Here is a 16,726-nt window from a genome sequence, read left to right as displayed (position 1 = left end):
GGAGAATGGGATATGCATGTAATTGTTATACAGGCATATCTCATACAAATGTTTGTTATGACATATAACTACTCAGAGATTCTGAAACATAGCTGATTCACAGACCATATTATCAATCAGACGATCTGAGATATATATAGATTGCTGTCAATCTCATATTCTCAGACGATCTCAGAGACACCTACAATCAGAAGAATATAGATTGCTGCCAATCTCTTGTTCTCATATTCTCATTACTATAAATGTTTTGAGTTTTTTTGCATATGCTTGATTGTCTAAATGTTTTGACACAATGTTTTGACTTACTTTCATGTTGCATAAATGAAAATAATTTTTTTTAGCACTTCACCATGAATCGATTTTTTAAATATGTATCACCGTAGTAGTAACTAAGTAATTATCTTCCTGCTTTTTCTTAGATTAACTTGGCATCTTTCACATCTCATTTCTTTTCATGTGAATTTGATATTTGATATCGGAAAGGATTTTAGAATATTTCCAAAATGGTTCATATATATCAAATTTTACATTCTAGAATATATCAAATTTTAAGTTCAGATTTCTCTTAATGGCTTTAGACCATCGTGGCACAATTTTGTCCCAAGTATCTGTGGTCAAGAGAAGCCTACTTGAGTTCAAGCACTTGTGGGATGATTTCAATGGAGAGGAGATGAGACTATAGCATGTAAGATGAAAATGCCAAGCTTTCGCTTTGCATATATTTGTTTCCACGGAACACCTCATGGCTCGCAGAATTTTGTTACCTTTTTGGATGCACTAATAATGGATGAGTGCCCTTTTTTATGAAATAGGGTCAGAATAAATATCTTGTATTTTATGTATAAGTGGCCATTATATTACCCCATTGTTTTAAAGATTTTGTATATGTCCAATGTACAAACCAACCATCCAATTATTTACTTGAAAGTAGAAAGATATTAGATACATATAAACCTGTGATCCAAACCTTTAAAGCTATGAAGGAACTTTGATTAACACATCCACCGGTTACCAGATATTACTTGTTAACAATGAAATACAACAACATTGGTTTGAGACACTGTGCCATTAAGATATTACTATTCTTTTAATATAAACATGGATCTACCACGGAAAGGAGATCAACATAGCACTTGAGAAGATGACTCAGAGAACCTAGCAACAATTGTCAAAAGCCCACTTAAAATAGATATTGGCCTCCATTTTGGCCAAATTAAAAATTCTTCACCCGTCAATTATTCTAAATAATATCATAGGCACTGACCAAAATAACAAAATAATAAATGTGAAAATCCATACCACCCAAATCTTAAAAAATATTAAAAGAATGCATAAAACAATTACTAATTTGAGTAAACTATATCAATCACAAAATTGCCAGAAAAAAGATTACAAAAATTCAACAACAAACACGAAATACCTACTAACCCCTAAATAGGCTCTCCAGCTAAATGAAAAGTTGTAGCTCTGCAAATCACATTTTCTCATATTTTACCCAAAATATTTGTTGCCTCCATTTAAAACAAATTGAACATTATTAGCAAACAAAGCAATCCACCGAAAGTTTACAGCAGTGACAAAATGAGGAAGCATATAACACTATATCCTGTTCTCTTTGATTATAATTTTCCCTGCAACTACTTGTAGTCCCTCTTTGATAATGTGGCTGCTGTCATATTTTGGTCTCTAAAGACATCAGTGTCAGTAACAAGCTGAAATGAATTTGCAACTTCTTTTAAATGATCACCCAAAGTCTTAAAGAAATCTTGTGCAACTGTCCTCTGCCATTCATCCAGTTGATTAACAATCTAGAATCCCTAAACACCTGCAGCTGAGAAACATTGTTGTTCATAGCACATTTGAGCAGAAACCTTAATGTCATGAATTATTCATAGTTGTTCTAGCTCCCAATCCTGCAATCGTTTCAACAATTTGATTTCCAGACAGATGCAAATTACTCACAATAGTGCCTTTTTCTGAGGTTCCATCAAAGAACTCCTAAACTTGTATTTTATTGATTACCAAATGGAGTGGAGCTGAACATCAAAAGTTTAGAAAAATAACAGATTGCTAGCAAAAAATTCACTGCAATGGATTTCATTATATTCAATTTATTACAAAATGCTAGAATTGTTTCCTCAAGACCATGGAAACTGCCACAGTATTGAATAATACTTCCCTTGTGCTTCCAGAGCATCATTTCATGTAATGATGCTTATACAAAAGGTAAATTAATCTATCACAGCTTTATCACTTGCTGTACAACTGGAAGTTGGAAAACCATGGACTAGATAAAATACAAGCCTTCAACCATGACCATCACTTCCATGATGTGTTTTACAACAAAAAATATTTGTATAGATAAACATTGTGTGCTTGGAAAAATACCACATTGTGTGTTTGGCTGAGAATTTATGTCTTCCTGGTTGGAAGCAGAACGTAGAACAACCTAAAAAAAAGAGCATCCACGTTAAAATTTTGAAAATTAATCAACACCATCGTTAAAAAAAAGAGGCACTTTTCTTTCACATTCATCGCTAATGGAGAATGTCTAACTTTCACCTTCTCTTTGGGATATTTTCAAAATACTATGCAATATAATTCATAGTCATGAACTTCCACAGCAGAAGATTGGTTTGCAATACCACAAATTTCCAGAAAAGACATCTAATGGGTAGAAGAAGCAGAAGTTCATTGGTTAAACTTTTTTAGTAGTATGGTGATCAATATCTTGACCATGCAAATATGAATATAAAATAAATTTGATGAATGGAAGTATTTTCCAGAGAAAGTAAATTAATTTGAAGCAAAACTTGGGAAAATTGGAATCACGATTTACTGGCAAAATCTGTAAAATAAGCTTACATAGGAGAGGCAATCTGTAGATTGTGCTTTGTATGCACTTTCTCCATAGTAGAGGAATTTAGTATATTGCTGGTTTTACCCATGAATTGCAGGCTTCACAAGCTAAAGATCGGATTAAGGTTCAGTAGATTCAATCAAAGACAGTTTAAGGTAGGTAGATAAGGCAAACCCTTTATAATTTACTATGTGATATCTTGTGTTATACAAAGATGTTTATTGTTGAGAAGATTAATCCTCTCATGTTATATAGAGATGTTGATTCACAAGATTAATCTTGTGGCAGGACCCTAAAAGAGATGACAGAGAGCAGTTATCTTCTAAAGTATGAAATGAGGATTGCTACACTGTTACTCTGGAAGTGATGCATGTACTCTAATGCATCCACATCACCAGTTTCAGCAGATAATAGGCATTTTTAAGTGTATTTGAAGAGTACAGTGAATTCAAGGTGAATTTGATTATGGTGTCTTCTTCCACAATCAAGGACAAGGAAAGTCATTTTGTCAAGCTGCATTCAATTGTCTAGACAAATTTTTAATTCACTCATTCATTGTTTTCATGGAATCACCCTGTTCTTTTATTGCAGGCTGTGACTTTTACAAACGCTGATTAATGGTATTCTATTTTCCATAACGTCATGTGACTATCAGGTGATGTTGAAAAATATACAATCTTCTGCCACATTCAAGGGCAGGGAGAGTCATTTTGTCAAACTGCACTGACTTGTCTAGACAATTGTTTAATTCCCTCATTCATTATTTTCATGGAACCACCCTGTTCTTTTATTGCAGACTGACTTTTACAAACGCTGATTAATGGTTTTCTATTTTCCCTAGCATTACGTTACTATCAAGTGATGTTGAAAAATATACAAATAGAAGGAAAACTTCACCATGTTTATGTGAATTTAAAGCATGAGACATATTTAAATGTGACAATTACTTTTGTTTGTTTGTGGGGTTTAATCTTTATCAGGTTGTAGGTTTAAATTTCTTGGTGAAGGGTTGAGGATTGCAACTCTCCTATGGAACATCCAGACCCGATCAAACATTAGATACTTTTAATGACAACATCACACAATTGAAGTTGATTATTCTTCCATCCAACATAAAGCTGAACCTGACATGAAACTAGCCCAACCTAAACTAGCCCATGGGATCCTTATTGTATTTTCATTTTTTCTTCTTCTGTAAAGCATCATCAACCTATCCTTTTGTGCCTCTTCTAAATTTCCTATAAGCAAGGTTTGTCTTCAAAGTTCGGATAGCTCATTAGCTGATTGACCAGTTAGTCTCTCTAGAAGGTCCGGTCTCTCTATCCAACCAGCTATCTATTATCCCAGCAAGAAAGCAGTCTATCTCCAGGCAAGGAAAGCATTGACTGCCTAGCCTATGGAGCAGTACCTGTTTACCTACTTGCAAATTAGACTGTGGGAGTGGGAAAACGGTGTGGCTAGCCAACTTGAATCTGCCAGGGGAGTAGAGCCCCCACTACTTTTCTCGGGTAATTTGAGATCAATGAATGTAGTTCAACTGACAATTAGTGGAACAAGTATAATTTGAAATACGAGTGATGATTGGGTTTGAAATAAAGCAATGGTAATGCAATCCAGCAACTCAGATGTGAGAGACTGACACAATTGAGGCATACTTCGGGATTGATTTCTCAATATGTGAGGTAAGTTCATTGTAGAAATTGACACCAGATATCTAATGTCATGCTTTAAAGGCAAAGAAATACTATATCTTCTTATCCAATAAACTAAGGGATTTAGAAACAGAGAGGAAGGGATGTAAATATTTTGAAAATGAGACTGATTATATAAACATGAACATAAAGAAGATATTGTGTTGTAAAGAAGAATGGAAAGTGTTTTACCATAATCTCCAAACAGTGAACAAAGTAGTGATTCTAAGGCAGTGCCAAATTTCGGAGAAAACAACGTGTGCTATGTAATGTGAATCTCTGAACAAAGTTGTTTGCTAATGGAGTTGCCCTTGAAGCAATACTGACTGTTGCTCTTGAATATATTTCAAAGTCCTATATTTCAGAGTCCTCTTAACAAACGTGTAGTCCTAGAGAATATGTTTCATCGTGATTGAATGGCCGCAAACTAAGCAAATGCCATTCATAAGCGCACTCTTAGCCAATCGAGTTGTAGACAGTAGCCCCTAATATTCAGAAAAGAGGATGAGTTTTTACTTCAGTTGGAGGTCAAGTTTCATCCTACAGTTGGACTGAGCAGTGGGTACAAAAAGAACAGTGTTTCATTGCCAAAGAAAAATCAATTTCCTTTAGTTTGAGTGCCATTGGTTCCCTATTTCAATTCTGAGCATTTTCCCCTTGTACGGGACGAGTCTAGAAAATCAGAACACTAGATGAGATTGAAAATTTATGAAAAAGTAGAGAATGCTCTATATTGCATGAAAGAGTTCCTCATTTTCAGATTAAGCTTATCATCTGCAATACTGCACTAAAGAAATATGGTCACCTCTCCACTGACCTATAAATGAATGAACCTCGTTAGCCTGTATAAGATCAATGAAAATTTTCATTGGAATCACTGATTTCCATTTTCCGATGTGTTAAATTTAGAATGATGATCCCTTTTAGAGATTGAACTAAGTCTCAAGGTTGTCAGGGATGTTTGTATGAGAATCAGTATCAGGTTACTGTCTAATTTTATCCTTTATTTAGATAGTTTCCACTAGATGAAGGGAAGTATCATTTGCGGTTGTGCACTTAATAGTCCAAAGTTAAACTATATTGTGTTTTCAAACCTTTTCAGATCTACCTTTTTTTTTCCTAACTGAGTTGGACAAACAAAGCATTCATCCAGCAGACATTCACACAATATATTTTACATAAAATCTCATAGGAAAGATGGAATGCTGAGTACTTGTTTATGAGCTAAAAAGCTTGGGAAGACAATTTAGAGTGAAAAATTGAAGAAATTTAAGACTAAACTTCCAATCACATACACAATAAATAGAATAACCAAAGCTTTCAGGTGAGCCACTCCCAATTGTAAAGCAAACTAATCTTGAATCAATATAGTGTTGGTTCAGCTAGACCAAAATTTTTCTGTATAACACAGTTGTTGCCGAGAAACGAGGTGAAAGCCATAAGTACATAATGAATAAACGTTAAACGCTAAACCCTAAACCCCCATTTTTAATAATAAATCCTAAACGTTAACACTCGGCTACCTTCGAATTATAAAATCTAAAACCTGCACTCTAGAACAGAGCCGTTTGCTGTTGGCGTTCTCAAGTCTAAACCCTAGACTCGTAAGTCAGATATGCAGTTTAAAATACATCATTTATACTCTAAACACAATGTTAATGGATCCTTAAAACCGAAATCATGAACCCCAACCTATCGTTGCAGTTTAAATTCTAAGATATGAATCACGAACCTGGTCGATCTCTACTGAACTTTAAAATTCAATCCTGAACCTTAAATGAGGTAAATTAAATACCTCTAAAAGACGATCTTGATCGAAAATGGAGCTGCAAATCTTCTCCTCCACAACCTAAAGCATCTTCTCATTCGAGGATTTGCCAAACCCTAATTCGAACATTGCTTCCCTGAGGGCATGAAAACTGAAATCTACAATGCATTTGGCGTAATCCACCAAACTCTGGGCCTCGACAACGGAATTGGCGTTAAGGGCTCGGCAAAGCTCGGGATTCAGATTAATTGTCTGCTCCGCCAGCACAGAGAAGATTTGCCCATCTCTGCCCCATCTATGGTTTATATATTGTAGGCGTGCTCATCATCATTGGCCGATCTCAAATCATCATTTCTTATTGCTTATTAGTTACACCTTATATCATTGCTCATTTCTTATTAGTTACACCTTACATACAGACGCACAGAGTTACACATACAGACACATCTTACATACAGATACGGAAACATTCGTTAGACCTTACCGAAAGTCTGTGCAGGGTGCTGACTATGGCTCTATATTTACTGCTGTAGGTGCTAGATCGACTTTGGAGGACTGGTCTGGACATTTGAGAAAAAATAAGAGCGAAAGATAGGGAAAAAAATGGCAACGGCATTTTTTATAAACAAATTGATTGGAATGTTAGCTGATATGATTATAGAGGACGTAAACTGGGTTTGTAGTTTCAAAGATGATTTTAAATTGCTTTGTGAGAACCTCGCTGCCCTTGAATGCTTGCTGACAGAACTCGGAGAGAGATGGCACTCCGCTTCAGTCTCCAAATGAATTGAAAGCCTGGAGGACTTTGTAGAAGACGGCATAGTCATAGTGGAGCGATGTCAGGAGGAAAATAAGAAAGGTGGCAACCGGCTGTTGCGCAACCCCTTGTTCTTTCTTCGGACGGCCAAGGAGTTGAAGAGCTTAAAGAAAAAGCTAGAAAGGTTAGATAGTGATGCAGAGTACCTAAAATACTTTATCTACGCCTCTATCCTTGATGCGAATGCTCCCACTTTAATTATTCGTCCAGTTCATTTTTCAAAGATAAAAACCGATGAAGAAAAGGAAACAATTGCTACTCTGTCGCCCATTTTGCCCTCAACACCGGCGACAGAGTAGCAATTGTTTCCTTTTCTTCATCGGTTTTTATCTCAGATTCTTTGAAAAATGAACTGGACCTTTCCATCCTGTCTACTGGAATAATTAAAGTGGGAGCATTCCCATCAAAGGTAGAGGCGTAGGTAAGGTATTTTAGGTACTTTGCATCACTATCTAACCTTTCTAGCTTTTTCTTTAAGCTCTTCAAATCCTTGGCCGTCCGAAGAAAGAACAAGAGGTTGCGCAACAGCCGGTTGCCACCTTTCTTATTTTCCTCCTGACATCCTTCCACTATGACTATGCCGTCTTCTACAAAGTCCTCCAGGCTTTCAATCCATTTGGAGACGGAAGCGGAGTGCCATCTCTCTCCGAGTTCTGTCAGCAAGCATTAAGGGCAGCGAGGTTCTCACAAAGCAATTTGAAATCATCTTTGAAACTACAAACCCAGTTTACGTCCTCTATAATCATATCAACTAACATTCCAATCAATTTGTTTATAAGAAATGCCGCTGCCATTTTTTTCCCTTTCTTTCGCTCTTGTTTCTTCTCAAATGTCCAGACCAGTCCTCCAAAGTCGATCTAGCACCTACAGCAGTAGATATAGAGCCATAGTCAGCACCCTGCACAGACTTTCGGTAAGGTCTAACGAATGTTTCCGTGTCTGTATGTAAGATGTGTCTGTATTTGTAACTCTGTGCGTCTGTATGTAAGGCGTAACTAATAAGCAATGAGCAATGATATAAGGTGTAACTAATAAGCAATAAGCAATGATGATGACTGATCGGCCAATGATGATGAGCACGCGTACAATATATAAACCATAGATGGGTCAGAGATGGGCAAATCTTCTCTGTGCTGGCAGAGCAGACAATTAATGTGAATCCCGAGCTTTAACCGATTCAAATTGGCCATCAATATTAACTGAGCTTTTTATTTTATTCAAAAAAAACTGTCGTTCATTGAAAATGGAAACAGAAGGGAAGATCCACAATTTATAGTTAATGATTGGATTGCGGCACCTCCCAACAAGAAACCTGGCCGTGTTCGGAGTCGTGGAGTACAGCGGCAAACGTGCCAGGGATTGTGGCTGAATTCGGATTGCGGCACCTTCGCATAATTTGTTGTGAAACGGGACATTCATGATCATACCGTTGCCGTTGCCGTTCGATGATGACATGGAGAGAGATGTCCTTTTCACTTGTGGGTTACAACGCACGCCTGTTTCTAGCTTCATCCTGCTCAATCATGACATGTAGGTTGTAGAGCTCAGAGATCTATTTTTGAAAAGCGGCTTGTAACACACTAGTAATTACACATAACACGCAGGTTACAGGATAGAACGAACACCATTTGATTGCTATCATTACTATAACTATTTGATAGATGCTCGATACCACTAGTAATACTGGTAAATGCTACCAATGCCTTTGAACACAGTATCCAATGTAACACGTAACGGATACAGTAATATCCATAGCCCAAATTTACGCAGAGCTCAGAATGCCGCCGCCATCCATTTTTGGAAACTTAAAAAATAAAAAAGACTGACACGTTTGATTTTCGTGATGGAAGTTTTATGTTTTACTTGGTATGGTATGGTATGGCTGTGGGAATGAGTTACTTGTTTATAGTAAAATCCCACTTTACGTCCTCTATAATCATATCAGCTAACATTCCAATCAATTTGTTGCATATATTATCTATTTATGTTTCATATATATTTATGTTGTAACCCAGACTTTTATTTTACAATTATATTTTTTAAATTAAATATTATATTATATTACAATTATATATTTTAAATTAAATATAACAATTATATTACAATTATTATTTTTTAAATTAAATATATGTATTATAGATCAGATGAAGGGAAGACAAAGGGTGAAAAGACACAATCTCAAGGAAAGGGTAACTTGATGCATGGAGTTCTCCATCTACAAAGTGCTCATAGAGATCAGCATCATATATGGTCATGCATGTCAAAGACACCATTCTTATGAAGTAAACCCCAAGTCGTGCCATTATCCTTCACACTTACACTTTGATTGGTTTCTTACGAAATACTCCTCTATCTGGATATTGGCACACCTCATAGGGTTCTCTAATGGTCCTCCCACACCTAAACTTGCCAAATTGCACAAAGTCATAATATAGTGTGAAGTTTGAAGAAGATACCAAATGTGATCTACTTATGTATCTTTTGCATTAAATATGCCTTACATTTTATGTTACATTGGCTCTTGTGTGCATTAGTTGCTCTCACTTGATTCTTTGAGGCCATAGTTGATGATGGTGCATTGATATGCATGGTCCTCTATAGGAAATTGATGATGCTTCTTCCGTACTCGGTGGATGATGTTGCACGCTCTTTAGAGGGAATTGGACCTTATGCTGGCATGCTCACTTGATGGGACACCCTAGCCTTGATGATGGGTTGGTTTATTGGATGACTTAGCATCCTTCCTCATACACTCCATCACACATTGGACCTTGAATGTTTCTCCTACTGCTTGGTGTGGCACTTCGAGAGGGGATTGTTCTAGAGTACCATGTTCTTCCTATGCACCAACACAACCTAGAAGCCTTATTTGTGCTCCACCTTTATAGACAATCAATTCGACATGATCATTATCTGGCCTATAAAACAATGGAATGAAAGAATTGGTACACGCCATAATTGAACCCAAGGACAATCTCATAAATAATTAGAATTAATATAAAAATTTCAAAGACTTCCTTTTTGTGGGAGAGCGCATTGTCAAGAAGTGAAGCTTCCTGCCAATAGCCATTTCAATACAACTTTTTCATAGTAAAAAACATATTTCTCAGCTTTGTAGTTGCTATATGTGTGGAAAGAATTCATGTTTGTTTTCTATAGTGTGATGATGCCTAGTATGACCATAGGTATTGGTGCCTTCAACCATTACAATGTATAGACTTGCATTCCTTGATCCATGACATTTTTGTAGTGCATGCATTACTCTCAAGTAGTGGCACTAAGGTAAAAACTAATCACTTCAAGAACTTGCATTGATCCTACCATCATGAGCCCATTATACACACTAACCCTTTTCGCATATGCATCTAAGTTAGTAGCAAGGATGAAAAGTACCTAGAAGCCATGGCGTTGCTTTTGGTCTATCTTTGGCTCTATCGAATTGCTAAAAAATTCAATTGGTAATTAATTTTGTTGTGTCTTAATACGAGATGTTTGTAGTTCATTTCTAATGATGTCATCACAATCTCTCTCAATAACACTGCTCACATCCTTGCTAGGATGTCTAAAAGAGGTTCTTGCAATGTCTCTTTCAACTACTTTTCACAATTATCATGTCCCCTTCAGAATTTTTGCTCCAATGTCAACAATTAAAATATTCTAGAAGTTCAACATGCTGCAAAAAATGATTTCGTTGAACGAGAATAAGTCAAGTGGACCAATTCCATTAGAGTTCAGTGTTAAAAGCATCCTTTTTACTGTTTGGGTCATTCTTTTGTAATAAACTTTCTATTTAGCTTTCTTTATGTCTTTATCACTATCAACTTGCAATTTTGTCCTCTACCCATTGATATGTCACTATCATCTTGTTGTTTTAGTAAACACAAATATCCGTCTTGATTACCGAGGTCACATTGTTGTTGATGATGGCATACTTTGTTTAAAATAATAATTTCCACGCTAATCACTCCTACAACTTTCCTCCTGGATGCCATATCTTTTATAGAATCTCTTCTAATGAAAACTCAAACTATTTTATGGTTCCCTTAGCAATTCTATGTAGGCTTGAGAATGATAGCTTCCACATGAAATCTTTTTTCTTTGTATATATTAGCAAAATCAAGTTAACCTCACTACAACCTTTTTGAACCTTTTTCGAAAATAATTCTTAGAAAAACCATCAACATTTAAATGTGTATCTTATGTGGCTAGAATCTAGAGTTTGATGGTCTTCTTGTGGATCAAATTTTTAGCTAAGGTATTTCTCCACAATCACCATGCATGTGATTGCCAACATCTTACCACTCTATCTCAAGTGAAAATTCTAAACACTTAGTTTTGTAGTTGGTGTTTTAGTCCGAACTCCGAAGGAAGAATGCACTAAAAAGGACCACTTAAGCATTAACCTTAACCATTTTATTTCAAGGGACAAATCCTTCCTAAAAGAATGTTTTTTTTGTTTTTTTCTTAAAAACATTGTTGTTTTTACTATGATTTTCTTGAAAACATCCCTATTTCATTGCCCATAAATCCAACATACACTGCATCCTCCAGAAAATTGTTGTTTTCCACATGGATATGATTAGACAGTAGATTAAACTACTTACTAAGGAACCTTTACCTCATAACTCCAATTTCCTTTCCATTCAACAACCAATACAATAATGACAAGTGTCATCTCAACATATTGTTTCCAAGTTTGTGCATTGTTTTCTAGAATTGCAATGTATAACAAATAGTTATCCAACCTCCATTTCATGAGTCTTGTTGCAAATAAATTACTTCACAATGTTTCCGAATTATAAAACTTTGTGTTATAAATAAAATATCCCTCCATGACTCGTTCACCAGGGGCCATTTTCACTATTCCCAGGCTGCATCATTCATCAAATTTTCTATGTGGTTTGCCTAGTTTTTATTTCATGATATGCACATCATGCTTCTTTGATAATATTTTTTCCCTTTATGATACAATGGAGATATTGAAGTGTGAAATGATGTTGAGATGTAGTCTTGAGCAAGCCTCTTGCAATTCAATTGGATGGTATTTTATAGTTTAGGGAGTGATAAGTGGTTTTAGTAGAGGCTTCATGGCATGCTAAACAAGCTACGTGGAAAATTTTGATCAACAAGAGTTTCATCAATAAATGGTTCAATTAAATATCCTAAAACCTTTGGAACTACAAATTTTGTGGTAATCCGACCAAAGAAGTGATCATGTGATGTTCAAGAGCTACTAATGAGCTTGGAAAAGCATGTAATATGGTTGTGGAGTACAATTGAAGCATGGTGAAGTTGTTGGTGTAGGTCCCACTTCACTGCTGCTTGGGCATAACAACTATTGTTAATTGATAGAGATCTTACATATGTCAACAAGCCTGATAGCATGCATAAAATGATGGCTCCTTATATGATGCATGTTTGAAAAGAGTGTAAACATGAAAATAATATTTCAATAGTGATTCCAAGTAAGGGACATTCACATTAGAGACAAATCTTGTACAAAGATTTTATGTAAGGGGCATCTCTTGAGGCAAGTAAATGGCCATGCCAAGCCACTTTTTTGAGGGGCTAGTCAACTTAGTGAGTTGAGTTAGAAATCTATGTTGTAAAGTTGGTCGACTCTCAAGTCAAGTTGATGCTCCAAATCGGATAGGTTAAGTTGATTTTGACAGTTAAATTGTTGTAACTGTCTCGATAGAGTATACATATGACAATGTATGCATTGATGTATTGGTTTTTATTGGCTTTCAAGAGAATATAATAAAAGTGTGCCTTTGTTGGTAGTTTGCTACTTTGTTTTTATTTTACTATTCTTTTGTTGCACATGATTATATGAGTTTTTGTTGTCCTTTCTACTAGTAACTATGCTTACTTTCTACTATATTACAACATTGGTTCCTTTGTTGGTAGTATTGGGCTAGGGTGATTATAACATGCAAACATAAATGTTAACTTTAGAAGAGGTAAAATAACGGTGGTAGATGAAGATAAATAATTACTTTAAGAACTATGCAAGGTGAAATAGCCGACTCTCAATTGTAGAGGCTAGGGAACATTTTCTTCATGGAAGCACACAACCAATTCATCGAAGCATCTCTTGCTGAGATTATGAAACTCATTGACCTGACCACTAATGTAAAAAAAAGTGATGGAAAATGTAACTAAGTTCGGTCTTCATTATTGTACTGGAGTAAACTGTAATATATTTGTCAAAATAAAGCGAAAAGAATTTTTATTATTAATTTGATTTTACTATTTAAGCATGATTTTCTTGCTCGGGTAAAATGTATAGGTCAAGCCTCCATTGTAGGCTTTAGGATATTGTCAAAGTCAGTATGTTTGTTGGTTAAAGACTCCTCCATGATCAAGTCAGTCTCCTCGATGATTCCTTCAAGTCGGCCTAAAAAGAAACTATCATAAAAAGAACTCATGTCAGCTTATAACAAAGACACAACTCTTCATGAACAAATGTCAGCCTATTTACATGGGGAAACCACTATATATAACCGCTTGGGATCTTCAGATAACACCATTCACAGAACTCATATTTTTCAGAGAAAGTTTCAGTGATTAAGATCGAAGATGACACAAAAGTTTGTATAGGGCTTCAGAGATATATGTTCAGTACGTTTACATAGAGAAGTTCAGATATCTCAGTATACAAAAGTTCGGGTGAATTCAGAATCACAGTAACCTCCATTCAGTGATGCATTGCAGTGACTTTAGTTCAATGGTACTACAATGGTATGTCCAGAGTATCTTGAAGTTATTATAATGGTGCAATCACAAGATGAAGAAGCTTAGATTGGTCTCATAAGTGATCTCTTCAAAGACAAGTGTGAAGAATAGTGACAAGTACAGTAAGCCGTGGAATTTATGCATAACAATATTGAAATGATGGATGGAGGATGTCTTGGTTTAGATTGTAAGGGTCTGGTCATCTCATCTTTTGAATATATTGAAGGAAGACTTTGTGACTTGTTTTTCCCCTTAAGGGGGGTTTTGCCCTTGCAACATGCCTATATCGTATGTTCTCTCATTTGTTGCTTGGCATTAATCTTGATGATGAGAAAAGATAATTAAGAAATCAAATAGTAATAATAAAAATATCACAAGTTAATTCCATTAAGAGGAAAATCGTTTTAGCTGTCATCTCAATTATTTTTCCAGCATGGTATCAGAGCTATGGTCATGATAACAGGTAGTTCTGGCTTAATGAAACTAATGGATATTGTTCTAGAAGCTTGAATGATCTTGATGATGCCACATAAGGTCGGATCTCTGAGATTATTGCGAATTGGTTTCAGTGATATTGCACAGTAAGGAAGTAACAAAATTTTGGTATCACTTGAGGAGTTCGAATAAGTAGACTCAGTTTGATGTTATGTAGATATACTTCGGTGGATAAGTTTCAATGAATTGTAGTAACAAATTTAGAAAGAAGCTAGGCATACTTCTTTGAAATGATGCAGATTACAGTAGACACTTTCAGTAATATATATATCAATGAATTATGATAAACTACAATTTGATGCTCTTCCAACACACTCAGAAGATCGAAAAAATTAACATAAGGACCTAACATGAATTGAGAAATCGAGTTTGGATTTTAGAAATGTATCTCATCAATCTCAGCGGAAATGTTTGGGAGCTCGGTTTAGGCACTAAAATGTTCTCTATTTTATCACTATTAGGGAATACGGATGGAGGATCAATCTACCACAATTTCGTTCTAAAGTCTTGAGGTAATCATAGTGATGAAGGTTCGATATAACTACAGTGTTATGGTTTTGATGTCACCTCAGTAAGAAGGGATTGGTGTTAGCATAGTAAAGAGAAATCGACCATCGCATGACCGAAGAACCAAAGTATAAGTCATTGTGTCACCTCATAAAGGATCTGAAGTCTATCCTATGGTAGATGAAATTAATACTTCAAGGAACTAGTAAAGTATTTTTACTACAACAAGTCTAATAAATTAGAGGTATGTAATATAAAGGTATGTGTGATCATGAATTTTTTAGATTTGAAACATATATCTAAATACCAAATTGTTCTTGCTTATAGGATAAATATTGTAATTTCTAGATAATCTAGAATGTATTTTCTAGGGTTTACATGTAACCTAGAATGTTAAATAAAAGGGTCCTACTGATGCTTGAAAGAACGAAAAAGTCCCTCCTCCTTGATTATGTAAAATATCTAACTTAAGAAAATTAAATTATGTCCTTGGTATCACATGTTGTGCTTGTAAGTATCTATTATAGATGATGGCTTAATACAAGCAAACACTTCAAGGAATCCTCACTAGGTTTGCCAACGAATATCTCCAAACCATACACATTACAAGATTCTATTAAAAGTATGATCATCTTATTTTTGAAGTTTACATTACATGACCAATATCGTTATGTCTAGCCTAGAATCATAAATATTCTTGTTTAGGTAGATCCATCTCTCGATAAATCTACCCCTCTCTACATTCTTAATTGATTTTATAGAAACATAGATAGGTTCTCTGGAAAACCTTAACCTAAGGGTATGCTGACAATGTGTGAAACCTAGCCCCCTTAAGGTTATTGTGAAACGTTATTTGAAGTTCTTGTTGATGATGTCATGTTTTGGATTTCTGTGTGATCAAGAAATCTTAACTTGCTAAGGTTGAACTTTGTTTGTCTCATATCTCAAACCTTTGAAGTTTTTGTATTGTAGGGTTCACTTTGATATGTTATGAAACCCTATATTCTTAGGGTTTGGTTTGGCTTGTAAGAAAAAATCTTGTTACAGAGTCCTAGGAATGAAACCCTAATTATGTGTCCATTTGGTTGAAACCCTAGACTGTTCTAAGACGGTATATGTCTAATATATTAATTTTGTCTATGATGTGCCTATGCATGATGATGAAGTCCTAGATGTATGAGTTGACCTATTTGTCAGTGGTCATGAATCCTAGGGTTTGGACCTAAGCCCTAGTCAAAGTTTGTCTTTCTAGGATGACAATATTCTAGGGTTTTGATGTTAAACCTTAGTAGAAGTAAAAACATCTGATGTATGATAACAATGTGATGATTTGAGATTTGTATTTGAGTTTTTGTGGGATTGGTGTTTGATTGAAAATATAGGGTTTGCAACTAACCCTAGTGGAAGCTGGTCATGTTAATCACTAAGCTATGATTGGTTTTGATTGACTCTTTTGTATGAAATCTAGGATTTGTATGAAACCTAGTGAGAATTCTAACATATGACTTTTGAAAAGTTGTTAGCTGCTTTTTTATATCTTATATCAAATAGAGATCATATGCCAAAGTTACAACCCCAAGAAGTTGATGTACCAATTTACCCAAATGGGGCCCATAGTTTGGTGCTTCATTTCATAGGGTTAGGTTTTTGGATGTTTAGAGTTTTCCATTATTTCTCAATAATAAATAGGCCTTTGAGCCTCATTGTAACACAGTTCAGATGCATGTAGCCGCCACATCTCTTCTGAGAGATGAGCTACCATTGCCTGAGCTAGCCTTTTTTCCATTCTGTTTGTAAGCATATTTCAGTATTTGATATTAATGAAATGAAGTGTTGTTTCTGTTGCATCT

The 16,726-nt window shown here is 35.4% G+C and overlaps 1 pseudogene; it reads right to left on the bottom strand.

The window, feature by feature from the left end:
• Nucleotides 1-12,096: 12,096 nt before the first annotated feature.
• Nucleotides 12,097-16,726, bottom strand: part of LOC149210722 (endoribonuclease Dicer homolog 2-like) — a 46,293-nt pseudogene continuing 41,663 nt past the window's right edge.

The sequence above is a fragment of the Pinus tabuliformis genome, chromosome 1_2, assembly GCF_031772625.1.
Source record: "Pinus tabuliformis cultivar Carrire ecotype Pingquan chromosome 1_2, CPIR1, whole genome shotgun sequence".
Lineage (NCBI taxonomy): Eukaryota > Viridiplantae > Streptophyta > Pinopsida > Pinales > Pinaceae > Pinus > Pinus tabuliformis.
This window is presented reverse-complemented; position numbering and strand designations above follow the sequence as displayed.